General features: G+C 41.4%; 1 long non-coding RNA gene across 1 annotated transcript; it reads right to left on the bottom strand.

The window, feature by feature from the left end:
* Positions 1 to 7505: 7505 nt before the first annotated feature.
* LOC138414680 (uncharacterized) lies at positions 7506 to 8550 on the bottom strand. The gene is made up of 2 exons (XR_011246946.1): positions 8365 to 8550; positions 7506 to 8228 (listed from the first exon to the last, which is right to left on the bottom strand). It is a non-coding gene; the product is annotated as an uncharacterized lncRNA (long non-coding RNA).
* Between the last annotated feature and the right edge of the window lie 19178 nt (positions 8551 to 27728).

Genomic DNA, 27728 nt, shown 5'->3' with positions numbered 1-27728 from the left:
TGAAATGGCAGAAGGTGGTCTTTTATTTAGATGTCGCCTGCCTTTCTCTTTTCACTTTCTAAAACCTCATGGAAGTTTCTATATTAACTTACGATTTATAAAGCCCACACTCGTTCACTGTCTTTTGCTTTTGCAGATTTGTATATATTAACTTTACGTGGCCCTGGATCATTTATACTGAATGTGAAATTTAATTCATCCTACTTCTAAATAATTATATTTCTTTATAGAATACACGAAATGATTTTTTTAATGCCTGAAGAAAAAGCCACCCCTGGGTTTCTGCTATTCTCTCTCTCTCTTTTTTAAAGGATAAAACCTTTTGGTTATGGGCAACTTCAAATATATACAAAAGCTGAGAGAATAGTGTAATGAACCCTCTTACACCCATCAGACATCTTCAGTGAGTTCCTCAGAGATAACCTGTTTCATTTATATTACTACTTCTGGTCTTCGGGATGATCTTGAGGCAAATTTCAGACACATATCAGTTAATCTGCATTGACAGCTGACTCTTGTCATTCGTGGTACTGATGTTTTTTAAAGTCTAGTGAATGCCAAAATAGCAAATACTGAACCGTGGCTCTTGGAAATGTACAGGGTTAGGTCCCTGAAAGCCTGTGGCTGCTAACTTTTTGTCAAACAATTAGTATATTCCCTTCTTTTACGTGTGTGTCTGTTTAAAGATGCATTATCGAATATATATCATGGGCTCATTAACATTGAACTTGTGGCCAACAGAGCCTAACTCATCCTGAAGGAAATTTACCTTACTTCTTCCTGTAACGCACATCACAGCTTTCCTGTGCTTAGGGACACCAGACAGCACTTCAGCATATGCTTGGGGACCATTTTAAGCAATGAAGCCACAAGCAAAAGGCACACAAATGCCAAACATGTGGCACTGTTGACAGAATGAGCTGACAGAGGAGGACAGGGTGGACTTTGCCCCGCTGACCTCACGCGAACATGCCTGTCAGGTGACATCTCCTCACATCTGCTCACATCCTCCAATGAGTATAAGAGAACCTGAGTCTTGATTTGGGGAGGGGGGTGCAAATAAACTTTAGCTCCAAGGCAAATTCGTAAAGATGGGATCACCAATAATGAGGGTCAACGCCACCTCAGTACGTCGGCACTACATCTAATAGAAAGCCCTCAGAAATGTTTTTTTCCCCTTCATGCAGTTAATGTCCTTCTGTATATGCTTGTTTTTTTGCTAATTTTTCTTTAGGGGAGAATGGCGGTTCTATGATATTTGGACAGGGAGAGGGACATATACACGATGGGATATTACTCAGCCATAGAACGAAGAAAATAATGCCATCTGCGGCAATGTGGATGGACCTAGAAATCATCAAACTCAGTGAAGTAAGCCAGACAAAGACCAGTATCATATGGTATTGCTTATATGTGAAATCTAAAGAAAATGATATCGATCAACTTATTTACAAAACAGAAATAAAGTCACAGACATAGGAAACAAACATGGTTACCAAAGGAGAAGAGGGGGATGGATAAGTTAGGAGTTCGGGATTACAATGTACATACTATTATATATCGGAGAAAGCAATGGCACCCCATCCCAGTACTCTTGCCTGGAAAATCCCAGGGTCGGAGGAGCCTGGTAGGCTGCAGTCCATGGGGTCACGAAGAGTCGGACATGACTGGGCGACTTCACTTTCACTTTTCACTTTCATGCATTGGAGAAGGAAATGGCAACCCACTCCAGTGTTCTTGCCTAATAAGGATCTACTGTATAGCACAGGGGACTATACTCAATATCTTCTAATAAGCGATAATGGAAAAGAATGTAAGAAAAGAATGCGTGTGTGTGTGTGTGTGTGTGTGTGTGTGTGTGTGTGTGAGTATTCCCTAGTGGCTCAGATGATAAAGAATTTGCTTTTTCCAGTTCAGGAAGATCCCCTGGAGAAGAGAATGGCTACTTTTCTTGTCTGGAGAATCCCATGGACAGAGGAGCCTGGCAGGCTACAGTCCTTGGGGTCACAAAGCGTTGGTCACCACTGAGGTGACTGAGAACACAACATAATATATATTCGTGTGTTTGTGTGTATAACTGAATCACTTTACAGCTGAAACTAACTCAACACTGTGAATCAACTATATTTCAATAAAAGTATATATATAATTTAATTAAATTTTAAAAAGCAACCTAGAAAAAAACCAGAACAAAACATGTGCTTAACCAATCATTCTAAAGTAGAAAGATTTAGTTTTAAAAGACCACAGTGCTCTTCATTTCACAACCAGTAAATAAGCTTATACATTTAAAACAGACAGAAGACGGATACACCACATAGAGGAACGCTCAGTCCTCTCATCTCTAGGTGCCATTGAAAATTCACTCATTAAAAACGTTTTTTTTCCCAAAGATTTCTTAAGCATATATGCCAAGCTCTACTTCAGATGCCAGAGTTAGAAAGAGAAATAAGCATAGTCCCTGTTCTCATTCTCAACACTGTCTACGCAATAAGACAGTCACACCCATGACTTTTGAGGACCTGTGAGATCTCTGCTGGGCCAACGATGGGAGCAGAGGATTCTGGGAGTAAATGAAGGTGATTCATTCTGCCTAGGGCTCTCATGTCTGGAAAGGATCACCAATGAGATGGTATTGAGGGTAAATGAATGGACAGTAGGAAGAAAGCAAATGAGGCACTTGGCCACCAGTGGGTAAGCTGGTGCTTCTAGATCATAAAGACATGAGACTAAAAAAGTAAGTTGGTGTGTGATAAGGAGTCTTTAATGTGAAGACTTTGAGTTTTCCCTCTAAGGCAGTAGAAACTCCTGGGTATTCTTAAAAACAGTATCATGGCACGATTAGAAGTCTGATGAAATAAGAAACAGCAAGTAACTGAATCATTCTTATATGATCATGAAAACACTAGATTCCAATGAACTTCAAATCTAACCAAAATTTAAAAGTATTTCACATACGAAACTGATAGTATATAAGATGTAAGAAATCTGATTTTTTGAAGATAGAAAAAAAGAGTGCACAAATGATTTTCATTCAAGTTCAGTCTTAAGTCTAACTTCTTATTTGGTGATTTAACAGAGAAAAAGCAGGGGAACCATATATAAACCTGACTTTGCAAGTTACTAGGGCACAAAGTTTTGAAATTTCAGGTCTGAAATTCAATGCTGAACATGACAATTTGCTAGCAGTTGTGGACATCTGAGTAAATTCAGCTGCTCACAACAGGTTTTACAATCGTGTTACAACCATTTACAACCGTGTTACCTGTTATGGTAGTAAAAAGCCATGTAAAACAGGGGTGACAAACAGTTGACACCAATCTCGTTTTATTTTAAACTGGTAATAATTGGTAAGGTTCATCCATCTTGTGAAGGCAGCCTAGAATTAAATCCATGCTTAATACAAGGGAAATTGTTGCCCTGTAGCTGTTGATTTTCACCTTACGGTTCTAAGTGGAAAGGGTAATGAGATTTCGCTCTATCTATGAGAGGTTATAGGAAAAGTCAACTAGCTAGTGTGTGACATGAACCAACAGCATCATCTGGAAATGTAAAATTTCAGGCCCCACTTCAGACCTCCTGAATCAGAATCTGCATTTTAACCATACCCCCCAGATGATTTGTAGGCACATTATAGTTGAGAAGCACAAACATTCTGGCTTGATGATTTGCAGAAGAAGAATTTGTCCGCTAAGAATGCGCCTTTCATGGTCAGCTTTGTCCTTCTCATAACTGATTTGTAGGAACTAGATGCAGAAGCTCCATGCAGTCAATAAAACCATCTGGCTGTTTTTCAGGCTGCTTATCTCTGTTATAGCATGAGAAAACAAAGCAGCTGTACACTGGGAGTTAGCACACCCATCTATAGAGATATGCTTCCTAGAATTAATTTCAGTTTATGAATTTTTTTTCTCCCTCTTGACTTGGTATAAATTCGTTAGATCTCTTATAGCTCTATAACCAAAGACTTCCTGCTGTTCAACTGCTAAACTGTGTACGACTTAGATATCAGCACTGACTCAATGGATATGAATTTGAGCAAATTAGGGGAGGTAGTGGAGAACAGTGGATGCCTGGCGTGCTATGCTGGAGAAGGCAATGGCAACCCACTCCAGTGTTCTTGCCTGGAGAATCCCAGGGACGGGGGAGCCTGGAGGGCTGCCGTCTCTGGGGTCGCACAGAGTCGGACACGACTGACGTGACTTAGCAGCAGCAGCAGCAGCAGCAGTGGAGAACAGTGGATGCCTGGCGTGCTATAGTCCCTAGATTTCCTCATGCTTTCAGACTGGATTTTACAACTTGCTTAGGGATTGTTGACTTCTCAGCCATGGCTGACTGGTTCCCATCCTTTCTGCCAAAAGACTAAATCTTCCTGCTTTCCTATAATCTCCTGCATATGAATTTTTTGCTCTTGATGGAGTTACTAAGCTGATCAAATTGTCATCTTAAGTCAAATATCAACATCAAGGATTATTTCATGTTACAAGTATTCTTTTCCCAAAAGCAAGATGATCTTATCCCAGGTTCCCAGAAGGATTTGAATATGTGTTTACTTATCTCATGTTGTCCAAATGTTTCTGGGCCTCACCAGCCCGGGGTTGGTTATAGGGGTTTTGAAGCTGGACAAGATTGAGGGCAGAAGGAGAAGAGGGTGTCAGAGAATGAGATGGCTAGATGGCATCACTGATGCAATGGACAACTTTGGGAGCTGGTGAGAGACAGGGAGTCCTGCCGTGCTGCAGCCCATGGGGTCTCAAAGAGTCGGACATGACTAGGCAACTGAACAACAACAACCTGTGCTCAAATTCTAATCCTTGGAGCTCAAGCAAGAACAACGCCTCCTCTGCTTTGTTCATCAGTTACTTTCAAGTGGTCCCCAAGAGGTTCCTCAAAACCTCATTCCTTGGTGTGTCAAAACCAAGCAGCCTGCTGTGGTTGCCGTCCAACCTCTTCTATCTTTGCCTGTCCTGATGCAAAGCCTAACTATTAACTCCATCTTCCCTAACAAGTAAGGCTTCCCAGGTGGCTCAGTGGTAAAGACGCTGCCTGCCAATGCAGGGGATACAGAAGACTCAGGCTCAATCCCTGAGTTGGTAAGGTCCCTGGAGGAGGAAATGGCAACCCACTCCAGTACTCTTGCCTGGGAAATCCCAAGGACAGAGGAGTCTGGTGGGCTACAACACACGTGGCCACAAAAGAGTTGGACATGACTTAGCAACGGAGCATGTATGCCTTCCTAGTAAGCATACAAAGGCATTGAGGCTTATTAGTGAATAAGATATCTAAGAAGTGTGTGACGACTGGCACTATTTGAGCTTCAGCTCAGATGGTGCCAAATGCAGAGTACCACCCTCGGAGAGTTTATGGTTGGGCCTTGATTATGTGCAACAATAAAGGGGAAGGGACAGTGAGTGTCCTTGTTTCCATCTTTTCCAGATCTACATGTGTTCCTGAAGCAAATTCAGCCACGCTTTCAACAAAGACAGTCTTGTTCTTCCACGCTGTCAGGAGAATTACACTTCTAGGGGTCCCTGCAACAGACCAAGCGTCTTGACTGTTCTGAGAAGGGGGAACCATATGATGGTTTCTATGGACCAACAGAAGCTTAGCACGATATAGAACAGACACTGTAGGTACCTAGCAATTGCCGGTGAGTAGGGAAATCCTGAATATTCATCAGAAGGACTGATGCTGAAGCTGAAACTCCAATACTTTGGCCACCTTATGCGAAGAACTGACTCATTGGAAAAGACCCTGATGCTGGGAAAGACTAAAGGCGAGAGGAGAAGGGGATGACAGAGGATGAGATGATTGGATGGCATCACCAACTTGATGGACATGAGTTTGAGAAAGCTCCGGGAGTTGGTGATGGACAGGGAAGCCTGGCGTGCTGCAGTCCATTGGGTCACAAAGAGCCGGACTCAACTGAGCGACTGAACTGAAGGGAAGTCCAGGTCCTCCGGTGGACTCAGCATCCCAAGCCTCCAGGAGATGGGTGTGAGACACTGACTGGCTTGGAACCAGGGGGTGGTCAGCAGAGGGGAAGGAAACTGTGACACTACTTACCTTGTTTTGCCCCCTCATTCCTGTAATGAGCTTAGGAGTCTGGATGATAAAAATTATGCTTATTTTTCTATTAGGCTGCTCTCCCTTTCTCTTTAAAAAAAAAAAACTTTTTATTTTATATTGGATTATAGCCGATTATCAGTGTTGTGAGTTTTCAGGTGAACAGTGAAGTGCCTCAGCTGTACGTAAACATGTATCCATTCTCAGCCCTTGCCCTCCATCTAGGCTGCCACACAACATTGAGCAGCGTTCCCTGTCCTATACAGTAGGACCTCGTTGGTTATCCCTTTTAAAGACATCTCTTATGCTCTTTCCTTATTTTACACAAGATGCCTTCTCTTCCTACCAACCCCTGTTGTTTAAAATAGTGACTTTTCAATCACGACGCGTGTGAAAGTTCTACATCTTCACACAACCAATTCCTTACTGAAAAGTTCCACATGGACAACCTTCCTTTGGTTTGTCAAACTCGAAGCCAAAGCAGACTCCATCATCCTCTCCAATCCAGTTCTTCCTTCTTGGTTTCATATGTGGTTGGCAGGTGTACCCACCCACTCACCCAATTGCCCAATACCGAAAACATCTTTACCCTTTATCCTTTCTCTCATCGGTAGCATCCAAGCAATTTTCAAAAACCAGAGTCTAGGACTTCCCTGGTGGTCCAGTGGTGAAGACTTTGTGCTTCTAAAGCAGGGGGCCCAGGTTTGATCCCTGGTGGGGGAAGTTCTGCACACCATGTGGTCAAAAAAATCACTGAGTCTAGTCTCTAAATGTGTCTCAAATCTATTCATTTCTTTCCATTTCTTGACCTGTCTACTGGCACCAGGGCTGCCTCGTATAGGAGTGGCTTGTCTGTAACCCCAGGCATACATGAGCCACTGTGTTCCTGAGAAAGGCCCTTGAAAACCATAAAGTCTCAGAGATGCACAGAAATTAATTTTGAAGCACAGCCCAGGCGAGTGGGAGGCCCATGGGGGCAGGAGGCGGGCAGATGGGTCTCTGGGCTTCTGAACACACTTTCATCTACTGTTGCCTGATTTCCACGAACTTGAAAGCTACTGGGAACTCAGTTGTCATGGGGTATTTACATTCTTTTAAGTCCAAATGACAGCTTGGAAACCCTCCAGCTAATTCATTTCTGGGTAAGGCAAGCATCTAAAAAGATTGCAGGATATGGATCCATGTCCAAAATATTATAATAAATGATCAGTCACATTTGCATTCAAGTGTTAGGCTATTTATTCCAAATATGGCAGGGCTGTGATTTTGTGATCAACATGAAGTAGGCTAAATGGTTATTTATGTTTTTTTGTCTTCAGTTTTTCAATAACAGTGTTTGAGCATAGTGATCTTGTTTTTTTCTCTCTCATTCAGCTGGTTGTCATCTTCTCTGAAAAATCATATAAATAATCAACCCAGAAGGAAATAATGTTTCCTGCTTTTTCTTTTTCTTTTTACTTACATCACGACTCACAGTTTACCCTTCCATCTTGTTTTTGTTTTGGCCACATGACCATGGATGGAACCCAGGTCCCCGGCTATGGAAGCACAGAATCCCGACCACTAGACTGCCAGGGAGGTCCCTACCCTTCTGTCTTGAATGGACTGCCTTAAGCAAAGGTAAGATATGTTAGGTCATAGTTAGAATAATGGAATATTTACTTAAATATATCACCAGAGGAGACAAACTTTCTGTGGCCTGAAAGTTACAAGGAGCAGGTGCATGGCCAGAAAACCCCGGATCCCAACTCATGAGACCAGAGGCTTGAGAACTGCACCTGCCCCACGATCACCTTCAGGAATGTTTTAAACTTTATTGTGTATCCTATACATAATGCATATTTTTGTAATTAGAAAATAAGAGTTAAGCAAAAACAAACCGCCAATGTAAAAACCATTTCAATAGAATTATGCTGTATTATTTGTTATTTTTTTCACATTATTCCATGTTCACAAATAAATTTCTATAATATCACTTTATTTATAAATGTGATCATTCTTTATTATACAATATTGATGTGTGTTCAGTCTCTCATTCTTGTCCATGAACTGTAGCCTGCCAGGTTCCTCTGTCCATGGGATTTCCCAGGCAAGAATACTGGAGTGGGTTGCCATTTTCTCCTCCAGGGGATCTTCCCGATCCAGCATTGAACCCTGGTCTCCTGTATTGCAGGCAGATTTAAAAAATATTTTTTTTAATGTTTGGGCAGATTCTTTGCCATCTGAGCCACCAGGGATCCCATGACTGCAGTACATTTGTCAAAATCAAGAACCTGATGCTGATATATTACACTTAACTGAACTCCAAGCTCTGGGTTTCATCCGTTTTCCACTGATGTCCTCTTCCAGTTCCAGGAACAAGCCCAGCGTGTAGTGTAGTAGCTGTGTAGTTGTCGTGTCTCCCAGGCACCCCTGGTCTGTGACACCTTCTTGTTTTTCATGATTATGACAATCCTGAGGAGCATGAGTCTTGTGGGGAGAGGGTTTTTTTTCACTTTAAACTTTTTATTTTATATTGGGGTATAGCTGATTAACAAACAATATTGTGATAGATTCAGTGAACCACGAAGGGACTCAGCCATACATAAACATGTATGCATTCTTCCCCAAACTCCCCTCCCGTCCAAGCTGCCACATAACGAGCAGTGTTCCCTGTGCTCTACAGTAGGTCTCTGTTGGTTGTCCACTTAAAATACAGCAGCAGTGTGTACATGTCCACCCCAAACTATCCCTTCCCGACATCGTTCCCCCACGGCAATCATAACTTTGTTCTCTTAAGTCTGTGAGTCTCTTTCTGTTTTGTAAGTAAGTTCATTTGTATCATTACTTCTTAGATTCCATACCCTCATGGAATTCATCAATTTGATCATTCATCCATATCCTTCCACTATGTGTGTTAATGTGCTAAAAATAGCAAGATAAAGAATTTTGACATATATATATATGACATACTATACTTCTGTTTTATAATTTTTAAACTGGGCTATCATCCTTTATCATCACTAAAACAAACAAACAAAAAAACCAGTTTCAGAATATTCCACTGTGAAAACTAAATCTTAATTTTTAGCCAACCTTAGATGACAGATAGCTCCTTAACTTTTTACACTACAATTCACAACTCTGCTGCAATGCACATCCTTGATCTAAATTTCCAGGTGTGTCTGTGATCATTTTCTAAGGATAAATATTAAAAGTTGCCAAAGACTTTCTCTAAAAAAAAAAAAAAAGATCTAATTGGCCCACCAGGTCTCCAAACAGTTTTTATTTACCCTGCCAGCATCCATGCGTACACTTGCATGTCATCAAGTGATGCTTTCATCAACAACACAGAGTGCTGTTGTCCTGAAGCTTAGACAACTTGACAGAAGAAAAGCAGCTGATTACATGTGCGGCTGAGTTATCTTCATGTCTATTAGCCATAAGGCTTTCTTCTTTTTAGAGCTGTTGGGCTTCCCTGGTGGCTCAGATGGCAAATAATCTGCCTGCAATGCAGGAGACCCAGGTTTGATCTCTGGGTCAGGAAGATCCCCTGGAAAAGTGCATGACAACCCACTCCAGTATTCTTGCCCGGAGAATCCCAAGGACAGAGGAGCCTAGTGAGCTGCAGTCCCCTGAGTCCCAGAGTCGGACACGACTGAAGCGACTGAGTGCTCATTTTCAGGTAGGAGGAGAAGGAGACAGGTCATCTCTTCCTAATTCATTTATAAAAGATTTATTCTGTACTGAGAGATTCTATATTGATGATATCTTGAAGTTATTTCTTCCTCAGTTACAGTTGTCCTTATTTTGCCTGTATTTTTTTAGAAAGGGATATTACAAATATATTATGCACTCAACAATCATGTTTCCCGTGACAACTTCTGCTAAGTATTATAGTCATAAGGCCTTTTCCCATAATATTGTTCTGTTGCTATTCACCTGTATTTTCTTCTGATATTTTCATGTCTCTTTATTTCTAAATATTTAACCCACTTGGGGTTTATTTTGGTTTGAGATAGGGTTCTAACTTTGTTTTTCCAAATGGTTCGCCAGCTGTCTCAATACTGTTTAATGAACAACCCCGCCTTTCCCCCACTGATTTGAAAGTCTATTTTAACACCTCATATTTGGGGTCTGGCAGTAGACCACCTGTTAAGCACCCAGGAGAGGATTCCAACAAGGAAAACAGGAATAGATGAGAGCTGGAAACTCTTCCAATTTTGTTTCTATGGCCATTTCCAGTTAAATTGTCAGCGTCTGCCAAAAGATAGCGTCTAAGCCAAATCCAAAAGGACATTTCTATTTCTGCTCTTTCCAGAGCAAATCTCTCTCTTGTTCTCTGCCTTCTCCCCAGAGGTAGAGATATCTGCTTTTGGGAGCAGCTCAGGATTTTAAGGCTTTCCCAGTGCTTCAGATGGTAAAAAGTCTGCCTGCAATGCAGGAGTCCCAGGTTCAGTCCCTTGGTCAGGAAGATCCCTTGGAGAAGGGCATGGCAATCCACTCCAATATTTTTGCCCGGAAAATCCCATGGACAGAGGAGCCTGGCAGGCTACAGTCCATGGGGTCGCAAAGAGTCAGACATGATTGAACGACTAACACTTTTAGGACTTTAGGTACCTACTGTTTACAAAACTGCACATGTGCTCTGGGATGAATTTTATTAAAAGCTTCCTCAAACTTTATGGTAAACTACTTTATGGCCTACTTCTGCCATTTCCATACCTTTCTGCAGAGAAGAAACTCTATTCCCCTAATTGAGTAGCCCATCACAAGTAGTTACTAACTACATAACCGTTTATAAGCTTAGTTGCAAATTCATTGCTTTGAAGAATTAAAATCTACCTGATAATAACTATCTAGAGACCAGGCATTAGACTAAAATTTTTCAATTTTCCCCAGTGGGTGGGGGTGCCATTATTGTTCCCCATTGTACAGGTGAGAACCAGAGGCACAGAGAGGTTAAGTAACATTCTGAATGTCACGCAGTTCTAAGCAGTGGAGGAAGAATTCCAACTCTATCACAGCCTATACTGATGGCCACCACATTTATTCAAAACTGAAGGTTGATATGTTCCCATGGGGACAATGTTGGGTTCCTTGTATGGCCTCTGATTTCAAGACTGAAGGATTTTAGTAACTACCAGTAATAACTTCCTGATCATCACTTGTTTCACTTTTGGAGTGGTTTTTTTTTTGGTTTGTTTTTTGTTTTTTCTAGTTTGTGAAATGAAATCTGCAGGGACTCCAAGTCTTGAGTTAGAGTGTGGTTTCCACAGATTGCACTACTAAGCCATTTCTTCAATGGCACAAAAATAACATCGGTAGAGTTTTATTGAGTTCCGAGGCTTTATACCTGCTCTGTTTCCCCTGTGGATTGTACGATGTAGCAGAGCCAATGACTCCTCATATTTCTTTCTCCAGACCTCTCTGTGTTTCCTCCTGTCTGCTCACAATGAGAAGCTTTATGTGATTCAGTACCTTTGTAGTTATTCATTTTCAGAGGATATCAATTAGAATAGGATCTAGTCATTTCCTATCTTGTACAGTTCTGTGTATTCTTGCCACCCCTTCTTAATCTTTTCTGCTTCAATTAGGTCTTTACTGTTTCTGTCATGTACAGATGTGAGAGTTGGACCATAAAGAAGGCTGAGAGCTGAAGAATTGATGCTTTTGAACTGTGGTGCTGGAGAAGACTCTTGAGAGTCCCTAGGACTGCAAGGAGATCAAATCAGTCAATCCTAAGGGAAATCAACCCTGAATACTCAATGGGAGGACTGATGCTGAAGCTGAAACTCCAATACTTTGGCCACCTGATACAAAGAGCTAATGCATTGGAAAAGACCCCGATGCTGGGAAAGATTGATGGCAAAAGCAGAAGAGGGCAGCAGAATATGAGGTGGCAGAATATGATATCATCACCAGCTCAGTGGACATAAATTTGAGCAAATTCCAGGAGATAGTGGCAAAGAGAAGAGCCTGGTGTACTACAGTCCATGGGATCACAAAGAGTTGGACATGACTTAGCGACTGAAAACCAACAGTCATTCGTGCTCAAAGCGCTAAAGGAGTCTTTTCCATCCACCCTCTGATCTTACAGATTCAGAGGCTGAAGTTGGTCAGAGTAAATGATGTGTCCAAGGGACCTCAGCTGTACAGCAACAGAGGGTGATGGATCCCTCAGATCTCCTGACCTCCAGACTTTCCTCTTTGTCTGACAGCTGGCTGCCTTCAGCCGTATGACCAATCCTGCTTTTCGATGACTTTTTTTTTTTTGCAGTCGCTGGATGGCTGACTCAGGTTTCATGTAACCAAACACAGCTTGAAAGCTCTCTTCCCTGCCGCTTACAACAAAGTGGCCGTGGAAGAGTTTATGGTGCAGACGTATGTGCTTGACATCAACCTTCTCATCTTTTCTTAGTAAAAAGACGTGCAATATACAGTGCCGCACCACACCCCCCACCCCACTCCACAGAGGGATCAGAATCTGGACAATTTGTAAGTACATCTCCTCACTCCCTTTAATGGTCCGACGTCACAAATGCTCTTTCCAAGGCTTGCAAAACACAGTTCTTACATTTGGTTGTCACTGCATTCGACCAGTGCACTCTGCAAAACATGCTTTCAATTTTCTACACAAAATACTGTGTAGAATAACTGCAGTTGGCTCACTTGGCATCCATTACCAGCCTCTTCGTTCTTGCCATCATCCACTCTGCAGTCTGGAAAATTGAACACTTTTTCCTCGACATCCTTTGTTGGCATGTGGGATGGAAACAAGTCTGTTGAGGGGGTTACTGGGAAACAGTCCTGATGAGGAGGAGGTCAAGAGGCAGAAGGTGGGCTCTCTTCCTCTTTCTCTCTACCAGGAGTGTTAGTGTGATGCCCGGAGGTACGACAGCCATCTTGTAGTGATGAAGAAACATACATAAAAATCAAAATTAAAAAGCTATGGAAAGCAGTATCAAAAGTTAAGAAAGGCTGGTGTCTCAGATGACATCACTAAGCATCTCAAAGAACTAGAGATCGCTAACATATATTGATTGTTTTAAGTACAAAAGGATGGTATTAAAAATATATTTTGAAAATAGGAAAATATATAAAGAGCTGGTGACTAAAAATCATAGTTGCAGTACCTAATTTCAAAATGCTGATTTTTATACATTTTCTCAATATGGCATTTCTCTGAACATTTTTAATCTATTAAAATAGCATTAGTGTCTAAACTACTTTGTAACTGACTTTTTGGTTTTTATTTCATGATGAATTATGAACGTTCTCCCATGGCATCAAGTATTCTTATATAACATGGCTTTTAATAGCCCCAATGTATTCTATTCTGTGAATATACCAGTATTTCTTTAACCAAAATTTTGTCATTGGATTCTCTAGTTTTTCACTACATCCTACCATTATTAATATTTATATTATAAGCACTCTTATTCACTCATCTTTATGTTAATCTTTTCTTTGGGTCCCCATAGTGGAATCATTCGGTCAAAAGGAATGACCTTTGTTACTTTTGATACTTACTGTCAATGTTTCTGCAAAAAAGTGTATTAAGCTGGATCCTACCATGCCTGTATTTGGAAGTTAGTACCTAGCATAGAGCACTCATCTAAAGGTTTGTCACTTTCGTCTTATTTAAAGGACTAATTATGAGGGCTCCCTTTGTTCCACATCCTTGCTAACATTTGTTATTTGTAGACTTCTTGATGATCACCATTCTGAGTAGTGTGAGGTGATATCTCACTGTTGTTTTGATTTGCATTTTTCTAATAATTACTGAAATAATTAGACTTAACAGAAGCAGAAGATATTAAGAAGAGGTGGCAAGAATATACAGAACTATACAAAAAAGATCTTCATGACCCAGATAACCACGATGGTGTGATCATTCACCTAGAGCCAGACATCCTGGAATGCAAAGTCAAGTGGGCCTTAACTAAGCTAGTGGAAGTGATGGAATTCCAGTTGAGCTATTGAATCCTAAAAGATGATGCTGTGAAAGTGCTGCACTCAATATGCCAGCAAAATTGGAAAACTCAGCAGTGGCCACAGGACTGGAAAAGGCCAGTTTTCATTCTAATCCCAAAGAAAGGCAATGCCAAAGAATGTTCAAACACAATTGCACTCATCTCACATGCTAGCAAAGTAATGCTCAAAATTCTCCAAGCCAGGCTTCAATAGTATGTGAACCATGAACTTCCAGATGTTCAAGCTGGATTTAGAAAAGGCAGAAGGAACATAGATTAAATTGCCAACATCTGCTGGATCATTGAGAAAGCAAGAGAGTTCCAGAAAAATATGTACTTTTGCTTTATTGACTACACCAAAGCCTTTAACTGTGTGGGTCACAACAAACTGTGGAAAATTCTTAAAGATATGGGAGTACCAGACCACCTGACCTGCCTTCTGAGAAACCTGTATGCAGGTCAGGAAGCAACAGTTAGAACTGGACATGGAACAACAGACTGGTTCCAAATCAGGAAAGGAGTACATCAAGGCTGTATATTGTCACCCTGTTTATTTAACTTATATGCAGAGTACGTCATGAGAAATGCTGGACTGGAAGAAGCACAAGCTGGAATCAAGATCACTGGGAGAAATATCAATAACCTCAGATATGCAGATGACACCACCCTTATGGGAGACAGCAAAGAACTAAAGAGCCACTTGATGAAAGTGAAAGACAAGAGTGAAAAAGTTGGCTTAAAACTCAACATTCAGAAAACTAAGATCATGGCATCTGGTCCCATCATTTCATGTCAAATAGATGGGGAAAGAAAGGAAACAGTGAGAGACTTTATTTTCTTGGGCTCCAAAATCACTGCAGATGGTGACTGCAGCCATGAAATTAAAAGATGCTTGCTCCTTGGAAGAAAAGCTATGACCAACGTAGACAGTATATTAAAAAGCAGAGACATTATTTTGCAGACAAAGGTTTGCCTAGTCAAAGCTATAGTTTTTCCAGTAGTCATGTATGGATGAGACAGCTGGACTGTAAAGAAAGCTGAGTGCTGAAGAATTGATGCTTTTGAATTGTGGTTGGAGAAGACTCTTGAGAGTCCCTTGGACAGCAAGGAGATCCAACCAGTCAATCCTCAAGGAAATCAGTCCTGAATATTCATTGGAAGGACTGATGCTGAAGCTGAAACTCCAATACTTTGGCCACCTGATGTGAAGATCTGACTCACTTGAAAAGACCCTGATGCTGGGCAAGATTGAAGGCAGGAGGAGAAGGGGATGACAGAGGATGAGATGGTTGGATGACATCACCAACTCAATGGACATGAGTTTGAGTAAGCTCCAGGAGTTGGTGATAGACAGGGAAGCCTGGCGTGCTGCAGTCCATGGGGTCACAAAGAGTGGGACATGACTGAGCAACTGAACTGAACTGAATAATTAGCAAGGTTGAGTATCTTTTAATCTGTATGTCTTCTTTGTTATTGATGTTTAGTTGCTAAGTCATGCCCAACTCTTTTGTGATACCATGGACTGTAGCTCACCAGGCTCCTCTGTCCTTGGGATTTCCTAGACAAGAATATCGGAGTGGGTTGTCATTCCCTTCACCAAGGGATCTTTCCAATCCAGGGATTGAACTCACTTCTCCTGCAGTGGCAGGTAGATTCTTTACTACTGAGTCAACAGGGAAGTCCTAAGTCCTCTTTGGAAAAGTGTCTATTCAAGTCTTCTGCCCATTTTTTGATTGGATTGCTGATTTTCCTGACATGGAGCTGTACAAGCTGTTTGTATATTCTGGATATTACCCCCTTCTTGGTTTGAGAAGAGTATTTTTTCATATTTGGTAGCTACTTGTATCCTTTACACAAATCATCTCTTTGGTACTTTAATTATTCTTTACTTTCAGTATTTGTGTTTCTCTTAGTGATTTATAAGAATCACTTATATTTTAAAGACAGCCATCATTTGTGTATAAATGTTACACATTTATTCATATCCTGATTATAATGTGCTTTTATTCTCTCTATATATGACTTGGTTTATAATTAATTAGTTAACTACATAATTAATCTATCTGGATTTCATTTGGGAATATTATATCTCAAGACACCTAATTCTGCTTTTACCAGTTAGTTAAGTAATTATTCAACATTTGTTTAAGAAGTCTTATTGATTTCTGAAAATGGTTTTTCTCTACTTGACTATTCTGTGATGTCAAACACTTTTACATTTTACACTTGTAAACTATTAAAGCCTGGACATCTACTTTGAGGAAGATGGAATAGATGTACATTTTCCTATTCCCTCTGCCAAATACAATGATAAGACCTGGAGATTTTATACAAAAAAATCAGAAGAAGGGCTCTCAAAGATGAGAGAAGGTAAACTGGCTGGGACCTGAAGATCCAAGGAAAAACACAGTGCTAAATCCTCTGGGTTTTTCTTTTTTCCTTATATATACCATACTTAGAATTAAAAAAAAAATAGTAACTAAGAAACACCAACAGGTGCATACAAGAAAACCCAAACAGAAACACCAATCAAAGCCACAATGAGATGTCATCTCATACCTGCCATCATCAAAAAGAACACATACTGGTAAGGATGTGGAGAAAAGGGAGCCCTCATACACTATTGGTGGGAATGCACACTGGGGTAGCCACTGTGGAATACAGTATGGAGGTGTCTCAAAAAACTAAAAATATAGCAACCATATGACCCAGGAATTCCATTCCCAGGTATAAATCTAAAAAAACCAAGGCACTAATTTGAAAAGATACAAGTACCCCCCACGTCCATAGCAGCACTACTTACAATTGCCAAGATGCGAAAGCAAAGTAAGGTCCATATAATGGATAAAGAAGCTGTGGTATACATACACAACGGAGTATTACTCAACCATACAAAGAATGAAATTTTACCACTTGCAACAACAGGGATGGACTTGGAAGGTATTGTGCTTAGTGAAATAAGTCAGACAGAGAAAGACAAATACTACATGACACTGCTTATATATGGACTCTAAAATACACAACGAACTAGGGACTATAACAAAAAAGCAGCAGACTCACAGACTTAGAGAACAAACTAGTGGTTGCCAAGCAGGGCATAATATAGCGGTGTGGAGTAAGAGGTACAAACTACTGGGTGTAAGCGAGGCTCAAATGCATCATGCAACACAAAGAACAGTCCTTTCTTATATCTGAGAAGTTGTAGAAATACGTTGCTGTAGAGATTTTGAACCCTGGTATTTTTTTTTTCCACACCAATAGGTAGCTTCTTAAAAATGTGTGTTTTATTTGCTTATTTATTTTCAGAGAGGGTTGGAGAGCTGTATGGATGAGGATCTGGATGTTATAGGAAACTGTAACGAAAAAGGCACAACAAAGTTAATAGGCGTGTTTCGGCTGATTATCCCACACCAATTCTTCTTGAACACGGGGCCCCCTTTCCATCATAAGACATGTAATGACCTTTGTTTTATAGAATGTTCCTCTCTTGCATATCTGAATATTCTAAATCTACTTCATTTGTTTAGTTTCCTTTTGGGGATTCACCCATCATGTGCTTGTTTATCCCCCATGTCTCATTTTCTCCATCACTCTTCACATATTTTGTTCATTTCCTTTTCCTAAGCCTGTCTTTCATATCTCTCTTACTCAGCAATATTTATTTTTATTTCTGAAGATTCTGGGTTTTTGAACTGATTTTTCAAAAAGGTTTCTGGAGTGATTTTTTTTTTCTCATCCACGTTTTCCCTGGCACTCTTTCAGCTCACATTATTTCTTTCTGTTGCCTCATCACATCTCCTTTGATTCTGTATCTCTTCTTTGAGTTCTGAGTTTCACAGATGCCATCAAAAATTCTTTGACTCTGAAGATAAATGTTTGTTTGTACTGTTGTTTGCAAAGTAATTCTTCTGATGTATACTCTCCATCTGGCTTTTGTTTGGCATGTGTCTTTCTTCCTTCTCTCTAGTTATATCCACGCCATGGCTCTTTTCTGATTCTGACTTATCTCTATACGGGGCTTCCCTAGTGGCACCATGGTAAAGAATTCGCCTGCCAATGCAGGAAATGCGAGAGAGGCGAGTTCAGTCCCTGGGTTGGGCAGATCCCCTGGAGAAGGAAAGGGTAACCCACTCCAGTAATCTTGCCTGGAGAATTCCATGGACAGAGGAGCCTGGTGGGCTGTAGTCTGTGGGGTCACAAAGAGCCGGACACGACTTAGCATGCACACATGGAGAGGTGAAAAAACAGGGAGCTGGGGAAACGTGTTTTGCTTTTTACCCCTTGGGTGCAGGCTATCTTTGTGTAGGAAACAGAAATAAATACAGCAGAGAACACTTTCTGCTAATTCCATTCAATTTTTGGAAGTGTCTCGACAATACAGACATTTGTCAAATTTGAGGATAGTTTTTGGGTTCAGGCACCAATGCTCAGTTTTAATTAAACCTGTCCTTTCTAGATAAGCAGTGACATAATTGCCATAAATAACATCATATCTCTTTTCAAATGCAATTGCTGGGTTTTTTTTGTTGTTGTTCGAAGGGAGCCTGCCCATTTAAAAAAATAAAACAAATGAGTGTTGGCCTCTGTCGCACCACTGCTGTAAAGCACAGCTGATAACGCTAATGTGGTTTAGATAATAGTTGCCATTTATTGTTTCAGTATGTACTATTTGAACATAACTATATTCATAAGATTGGAAAGTAGTGTGGAAACCACGGAATATTCAGCAGGAGCCTGAAATCACGTTGAGAAGACAAGATAAAGCAGTGATTAATTAATTGGTTAATTAATCAATTCTTGTATTTAGTCACTGAGTGTTTGCTGCCAGATATCATGGTAAATAGTGCAAAAATAGACCCCATCTTTGAAGCCTTCGGTCTGATGCTGGAGACAGGAATCAAATGACTGTAGATACAGACATAAAATTAAACTGGGAAGCAGCCAAAAATGAAAAATTAATAAATAAAATAAAATTATGAAGAAGTAGTAAACTGTGAGAAGTGGCTTGCCATGTGTGATGAGAAGACAAATTTTCAACGACTGCCTCATATTTGCATGCAGTGCTAAGTCACTGCAGTCACGTCCGATTCTTTGGGACCCCATGATCTGTAGCCTGCCGGGCTCTTCTGTCACAGGATTCTCCAGACAAGAATACTGGCGTGGGCTGCCATGCCCTCCTCCAGGGGATCTTCCTGACCCAGGGACTGATCCTGTGTCTCTTTCGTCACCCGCACTTGCAGGCGGGTTCTTTACCATGAGTGCTACCTGTGAAGATAATACTATTTGCGTGAGGGTTTGTCAGGCGTTATGAGAGTAGTGTTTTAGCAGTTTCAGAGGTGTCCAGATTAAGACGTGGTGAGTTGATTCCTTCAATAAACAAACACTACTTAAAAAATACATATGAAATGAGAAGTCTGAGAAGTCGTTAGAAAAGCGGGGGTTGGCATTTAGGACAAAGATTTGGAAGTGAGGGGTCAGCATGCAGTTGAGAATCAGTCACAAAACAAGAGGACAAAAGCTGCAAAGTGTTTTATAGAAGAGGAGAAAGAATTTATGCTGGAGGAGTCAGACTATCTGGAACTTTGAGTGCCAAGCTCAAAGCTTTGTGCACAAACTCTAAAGGTTAAGTTTCCCCAAACTTGTTGCTCTCATATCACCTAGATAATTTTCTTTAAAAAAAAAAAAAAAGGTACAGCTGTTCAGGTGTCAAGTCAACCCAATCATTCTCACCTTGGGGCAATTTTGCACCAGAAGACATTTGGGAAGTGCTTTAAATTTAGTGCATTCATAGCAGATTTGAGGTACAAGATGGCCAAGAGATCAGAAAACACTGTCTGTAAAAGATAGTTTATTACACACAGTTCCCAAGAGGAGGGGGCACACCATGGTGGGAGTCAACCGGGAAAGCACCAGGGTCAATCAGGGGACAAAAGGAGAAGGGGAACCATGGAGTCGAGCCTTTACTGGGGTTTCCATGGGAAGGAACGAGAGGCAGGGTGAGCAGGTTTAGAACTGGATTTAGCGTGAATCATTTCACCAGGCTCTGGGGGCATAGGGGTGTCCCTAATTGTCTGATACCTGGCCCTGTAATGAGCAGAGCAGGGGGATAGTGGTCTGAAGTGTGGGAATTCCATACAAAAGGTAGCTGGAGTGTGGGCTCAGGTTTGGTGGATTTGCAATTGAAAAGTATGCCTGTGGGTGACCTGTTTATTATTTCCAAGAATTAGCTAACCAGTATTTGGAGGAACATTTCCAGAGTTAGCAAGACCCCGGATGCCAAGCATCAGAACGACAGAAAATAGAAGATATGGTGAATACAGCAAGGTCTGGAAGTGGCTGTGGCTGTGATGGGGTGCATGCTACTGGCGTCTAGTGAGAGGAGGCCGGCATTGTCACTGGACATTCCACAATGTCTAGTAGGAGGACTGTCCTCCTACAAACAGCTGTGCAGCCCCAAGGGTCAATGTTTCCCAGGCCAAGGCACCTTGGAAAATTGAAAAGTCCTCAAGGGCAATCCTGGAATTTTTTTCATGTAATTCTGAAACTCCCAAGGGGATTCAGGGAATTGTGAAATCCATCAGAAGTCGATGTTTCTCTGTATCCTAATACGAGAGACGGCAGTGAGCTGTCTGTGACATTTTACACATAGGTGTTTATCATGAAGGAATTAACCCTCCATCCTTTCATCACACCCCACTGAGAGAGACCTCTTTACCAGCATCACTCTTCTCATGAGATGTAATGTACGAAAAGTGCCTCGTCAATGTTTACACGAGCCCAAGGTGGCACTTCTGGTTTTACTTTCACGATGCACATAGCAGCTCTGACTGTGGCTGGAATTTCATGCAGTTTGAAGGATGACTTCATCCGTGTTTGCCTGCTGGAGTGTAAGCTGCCTGAGGTCAGGACAAGAACATTTTGCTCACAGTAGTGTTCAGAGTACTTATCCCAGTACCTGAACACGTGAGAGAAAGTAAAGTGAGCAAACAAGGAGAGACCAAGGGGAATATAAAAAATAGAAAGATGTCAAGAATCGTGCCTGAAGAGGGCTTCCCTGGTGGATCAGTGGTAAAGAGCCCTTCTGCCAATGCAAGAGACACAGTCCCAGTCCCTGGGTTGGGAAGATCCCACGTGCCGCAGAGCAGCTAAGCCTGTGCGCCACAGCTTCTGAGCCTGAGCCCTGGAGCCCAGGAGCTGCAACTACTGAGCCCAAGTGCTGCAACTACTGAAGCCCACGCACCCTTAAAGCCTGTGCTTTGCAGCAAGAGAAGCCACGAAGGTGAGAATCCCTCGTACCAAGAGAGCAGCCCCCACTCTCTGCAACTAGAGAAAAGCCCGCCCAGCAACAAAGACCTAGCACAGCCAAAAAAATAAATAAATACAATTATAAGAAAGCTACAGACTTACTCTTTTGAAAAGTGCCTAAATAAACCATGTGACCATAAAATCAAATAGGCCATCCTCTTTTATTACAATTTTTTAATTAGCATTTTGTTTGAAAAATTCAGTGTATGCTGTTTAGTGCTAGCATTAGTTGGTATTTCATGAGCATTTCCTATGTGCCAAATACTACACTAGTTTTCATTGTATTATCTCACTGAACCCTTAAAACTGCTATAAGAAGTAGGTATTATTAGTCCGTTTCCTTAAAGACATCATATTTTAAGTGAAATTACTCAGAACAGCTAAAAGTAAAGCTGAGAAGGATTCACCCACACTGATAAAGACAGACAATTACAAATATTTATACTGAAGTAAAGTGAAAGATGCAATACTTTACACAGAAGAAAAGGAATAGTGTTATGTCCCATTAGATTTCAAGAAGAACACTTCGCCATGAAAATATAACACATACGCACAACTGAAAACATCAAATTAAAGCATATAAAGAATACCAATTAAAAATACAAGGATAAAGGAATAGAAACACAATAATATACTATTTTTGGTCATTTACAGATGAAGGAAGTCACAAATAATTAAGATTATAATGAATTTAAGTACTAAAACTAATGATACTATAAGCATACCAAATCTCAACACTAAAGATGGGAATCCTCTCTATTTTAACATGCTCATGACATAGTAATACAAACTGATGATACACTTATTTAGCCAACCTTACTATATTTCTTCCCCAAAGTGGAAATTTTAGGATAACATCACCTAAACATACGATTGGAGAAGGCAATGGCACCCCACTCCAGCACTCTTGCCTGGAAAATCCCATGGATGGAGGAGCCTGGTGGGCTGCAGTCCATGGGGTCGCTACGAGTCGGACACGACTGAGTGACTTCACTTTCACTTTTCACTTTCATGCATTGGAGAAGGAAATGGCAACCCACTCCAGTGTTCTTGCCTGGAGAATCCCAGGGACAGGGGAGCCTGGTGGGCTGCCGTCTATGGGGTTGCACAGAGTCGGATACAACTGAAGCAACTTAGCAGCAGCAGCAAGCATACTATGGGACTTTCATGGTGGTCCTCAGTCTTAATGCAGGGGGGCCGGTCCAATCTCTGGTCAGGGAACTAGATCCCATATCCCACAGCTAAAGATCCTCCAGGCCACACCTAAGACTGGCACAGCCAAATAAATAAATATTTTAAAAAGCCATACTATGCTTTAAAAAAAAACCCAACCCTGTAAATTAGTAATGCCAGTTAAAATAACACAAACTCAATCTCATAAAATGAAGATAAGATATTGGATAAATAGCTGTTGTACTTTTGAGGGGAAAAACTGTAATCCTGAACAACAGCCATCCCTTGGTACTGGATCCAGGACCTTCTGTGGAGACCAAAATCCACAGATGCTCAAATCTCCTCGTCAGTATCTGTACCCAGGGTTCTAATATTTGGACCTTATTAGTATTGTAACTGGACCAATAACATGAACAAACTCAACACAGCTAATTGAAACAAGAGAAAAAAAATAAATGTACAAAATCAGTCAGGAGGGAATGATGCTGTGGACGAAAGTTTAAAAGCATTGTAAGAGAACATTAGGTTACTGCTCTATGCTAATCAATTTGAAAATCTTAATGAAATCGATGATTTTCTAGGAAAACAGAAATGACCAAAAGGGACTCAGGATAAAAGAAGATGACCTGAATAGAAAAAAAAAAAAACAAAACAGGGAAGAAATTGAAAGTGTCAAAGGCTCACCTCCAAAAAAGGCTCCTGACTCACATGTTTTTATGAACAATTTTTTCCAACTTTTAAGAACAGATAATTCTCGGACTCTGTAAACTGTTTGAAAGGGGAGAAGATCTGAAGCTTCCTAGTTAGTAAAGCTATCTTAACCCTGGTTCTAAAACTTGACAACCACAGCATGAGAGAAGAAAAACACAAACTCTGTTCCCATTATACAGAGAGAAAACATTAGGAATGTGAGTCTGATATGACATCGAAAAATAATATTCGAGGCCAAGAATGAAAGGGTGTGTTAAAGCTACTATTAAAATATATTACATAAACAGGCCAGGGGGCAGAAATCTTCTAAGCATCATAAGAAAAAAAGTATTAGATAGAATCAAATACCGGTATTAGCAAATCAAAAAAAATTTTGATGTAAGGAAAAAGGATATGTTTGAACCAGTGGAGATTACATGCGATGGTGAAGCACCTGAGGAGTTTTCACTAGAATCAGGTACATCTGCCATCACCACAATTACACACTAATTTTTGGAAGTTCTACCCAGTCCATTCTGAAGGCAATCAGCCCTGGGATTTCTTTGGAGAGAATGTTGCTGAAGCTGAAACTCCAGTACTTTGGCCATCTCAAAGAGTTTACTCATTGGAAAAGACTCTGATGCTGGGAGGGATTGGGGGCAGGAGGAGAAGGGGACGACAGAGGATGAGATGGCTGATGGCGTCACTGACTCAGTGGAGGTGAGTTTGAGTGAACTCCAGGAGCTGGCGATGGACAGGGAGGCCTGGTGTGCTGCAATTCATGGGGTCGCAAAGAGTCGGACACAACTGAGCAACTGAACTGACTGACTGACTGACCCAGAGCAATAAAGCCAATGACTGAAAAGAGAGCGAGCTTTAGTGGCAACAGGACCAACTTGTCATTTCCAGGTGATGAAGGATTTTTCTCCTTGGAAAATCAAAAGAATCTACTAAAAATCTACTTGGACTAAAAAGTTACATAGGACGTTGGGTGAAAAAAAATTAGCACAAAGTGAAAGTCTCTCAGTCATGTCCAACTCTTTGTGACTCTATGGACTACACAGTCTGTGGAATTCTCCAGGCCAAAATGGGTAACCTTTCCCTACTCCAGGGGATCTTCACAACCCAGAGATCAAACCCAGGTCTCCCACAATGCAGGCAGATTCTTACCAGCTGAGCCACAAGGGAAGCCCAAACTAAGTCTCCACAAAACTTTTAAAATTTCAAAGTCAAGTAGCATTTTTTAAAAGAGATTTATTCAAAGGAATAAAAACTACACAGAATAGCTAGGAATGAACTGTAAAATAAACACTAAGGGGCTCTGTTAAAAAATACATTTACAATGTAGTAAAGAAAGTAGTAAAGTAAAATAGTAGTAAAGTAAATTTTATTCCTAGAAGGAAAGATATTATTTTATAAATGTAATTCTTCCCTCTAATATTAGGTAACTTGAAGGCTTTTCTAATAGATTTCAGAATGACATTATTTTATAACTTGGAAATGTTATATTCTGAAGATTATCCGGAAACACAAAAGAAAAATGCAGGCAATTTTACTTAAAAGAGGAGCAATGCAGAGACATGGCTAAACTGTTTACAAGATTACACTCATCAGAAAAAACCTGGTAATATCACAGGATAAAGAGCACCACAGGAGTGAACAGAAAGGCACAAAAAAGCATATGATGGAAGAAAATTTTCAAGAAACTAGAGAAATGATGCATTAATTAGTAAATGTTACTGGAAAACTTGGTTATTACATACTTAAAGAATATTTAAAGACATGAACAATGCCTACAATAAAATATTTTGCAAAAAGGTAGATAAAAATTATATATGAAGTATGAGTTTTATTTTCTAAATATGGACACATGTCCTTATATGTGTATATACTTACCAGAAATACTATAAGCATAGAATTAAATATTAATTATGGTTATCTCTAGGTTGTGAGGCTATGAATGAATTAAATTGCTATTTTTCTGTAGTGTTTTGTTTCAGTTTTCCAATACACAAAAATGATTTTTATAATCTGGGGAGGGGAGCTATACTGCCACTTAATCACTAATCCTCTATCATGAACGTCCCCCACACCTCTGCTCTGATAATGTTCAGATTCCATGTTGCTGCCATGTCTGGTTCCAACCCTGGACTCCTCCCTGAGAACAGCCAGGAGCAGACCCTTCAGGGAGCTGCATAGTCTTTGCAATCTTGTTTTTAGCCATCTTTCCCATCAGCTGCTCTGCCACCTAAACATCATTTAATCATTATACCCAATTCAACACACAGTTCACCTACTCATAGCCCGGGCATTAGGGACTGTGGGTTACAATTCCAAAGGACATAGCTCCTGTCTCCAGGAGTGACACACACTTAGGGAAAGACCTGCCCAAAGTTCTATTCAATGTCACATCAACGCTGACAAAGGTCACCCCATTATCTACCTCGCAACCGATAACCTCAACTTCTGCAGTGCCAGAGTGGCCAAATTTAGCAAACATTGCGTGGGGCACCCTTAACCGATTATTCAAATTTATTCGAAATTCAAGTTTAACAGGGCCTCCTGTATTTTATCTGGCAACTTGCTCCATTCTCATATCTAATCAGCAAAGTCTAAATTCGAACCTAATCTCTTGCTTTTAGTCTAATTGCCCTCGGAACTGCTGCATTTGGGGTCTCGTTTGGTTTTGCAATTGTGTGTGTGTCTGAACATTTCAACGGGCTTGGCGCAGCTGAATTCTTGTTTTGCTTCTGCAGTGGCGTCAGGCGTCACCTCTGGTTAATGGCCCTCCGTGAATTAGCTGAGTAACCTCAGAGGCCCTCAGAGCACTCAGATGGGAACGCAGGTCAGGGAGAGCTCTGTGCTGTCCTGGGCCCTATAGGTGGGCAGCACGCCTTCCTGAGTCTCCTGGAGAGCTCTTCACCCCCACTGCCGGGCTGTGACTCCCGCAGAGAGCAGTGCTTTACCTGCAGACACCTTGTGGTCCCCGTCCAGCTCTGTGGGGTCCAGTCTGACAAGACGCTCAACGGTGCCAAGAGCAGCAGCCCCCATGTGCTACCTGCACCCTCTGCCTAAAGTCCAGGAGTGGAATGAATAAAGAGACGCTTCCATGGCATCCATGTGGCTGCAAACGGCATTATTTAATCCCCTCACCTTTTCTATATAGCTGAGTAGTATTCCAGTGGGCTTCCCTGGTGGCTGGGTGGTACAGAATCTGCCTGCAACGCAGGAGACCCTGGGTTCAATCCCTGGGTGGGGAAGATCTCCTCGAGAAGGAAATGGCAACCCACCCCAGTATTCTTGTCTGGAGAATTCCACGGACAGAGGAGCCTAATGGGCTACAGTCCATGGGCTCACAAAAGAGTCTAACAGTGACTAAACAAAAAGTATTCCATGGCATATCCGTATGACATTTTTTTTTTAATGGAGTATAAAGCAGTGCTTTGCGCTGCTGTGTCAGTTTGTGCTGTACAGCAAAGTGAATCAGCCACACGTACATGTATATCCCCTCTCGTTTGGATTTGCTTCCTATTTAATCATACAAAGTGAAGTACGTCAGAAAGAGAAAGACAGACACCTTTTGATAACATGCATATGTAGAATCTAAATGAACGTATCTACAAAACACAAACAGACTCACAGAGAACAGCCTCATGGCTGCCAAGGGAGTAGGGGGAAGGGAGAGGGCTGGACTGGGAGTCTGGGATTAACAGATGCAAACTATTGCATATGGGATGGATAAACAGCAAGGTCCTAGTGTATAGCAAAAGGAACTATATGCAATATCCTGTGATAAAACATAATAGAAAAAAAATTTTTTTAATAAGAATGTATTAAAAAAAAATAAGAAGTGCTTCCTATTGAGCAGGGATCTTGCTCCTGTGCTGGGCTTTGCCTCCCAGCATCCGCCTTTGTCCTCTGAGAAGTGGACCCTTATCCCAGTCCTGCTGAAGATGAACTGCTTCAGGATGGGGACCCTGAAGAGGCAGTTGGGAGGTCACCGTCTGGGAAGCCGCCACTTCGAGTGGTGGACTCGATTCTGAGGAATGGCATTTCAGGTGTCTGTTGAATCTACAGCGCCGGTGGATCCCGTTCCAGGCAGCAGGATAGAAACCGGGGAATCCACGCAGCTCCCCGCCCCACCCGGCCCGTGGCCAGCAGGAGCGTCACTGTAAACCCCCAGATTTAACTGCTCCTGGGAGTGTGGCTTGCATACTGGCAGAAATCATTCACTCCCTTCCTAACGCTCAGGAAGCATGAGATCCCTTATGTATCAGGTGACCTCAATATTCAGAGAGGTCGGAAGGCATGGAGGAAAAGCCACACCTCTTAAATTGTGCTGACTTTGTGCCCAGAGCAGGGACACACAGGGCACCGAGGTGGCAGAGGCTGTTTCATCATTCTCGTCCATTTCTCATCATCCGTCTCATGAACTGGAACCTGCCAGAAAGGGGCCAGCCCTCCCCTGCCTGTTGTTCTCTATAACGTCTGGTGTAGGGCACAGGTGGTGTAGGACGGATACAGGTATCTCTGAGCCTA

This window comes from Ovis canadensis, chromosome 11, assembly GCF_042477335.2.
Source record: "Ovis canadensis isolate MfBH-ARS-UI-01 breed Bighorn chromosome 11, ARS-UI_OviCan_v2, whole genome shotgun sequence".
NCBI classification, from domain to species: Eukaryota; Metazoa; Chordata; class Mammalia; order Artiodactyla; family Bovidae; genus Ovis; species Ovis canadensis.
The sequence above is the reverse complement of the archived record's forward strand: the minus strand, read 5'-3'. Positions and strand labels throughout refer to the sequence as shown.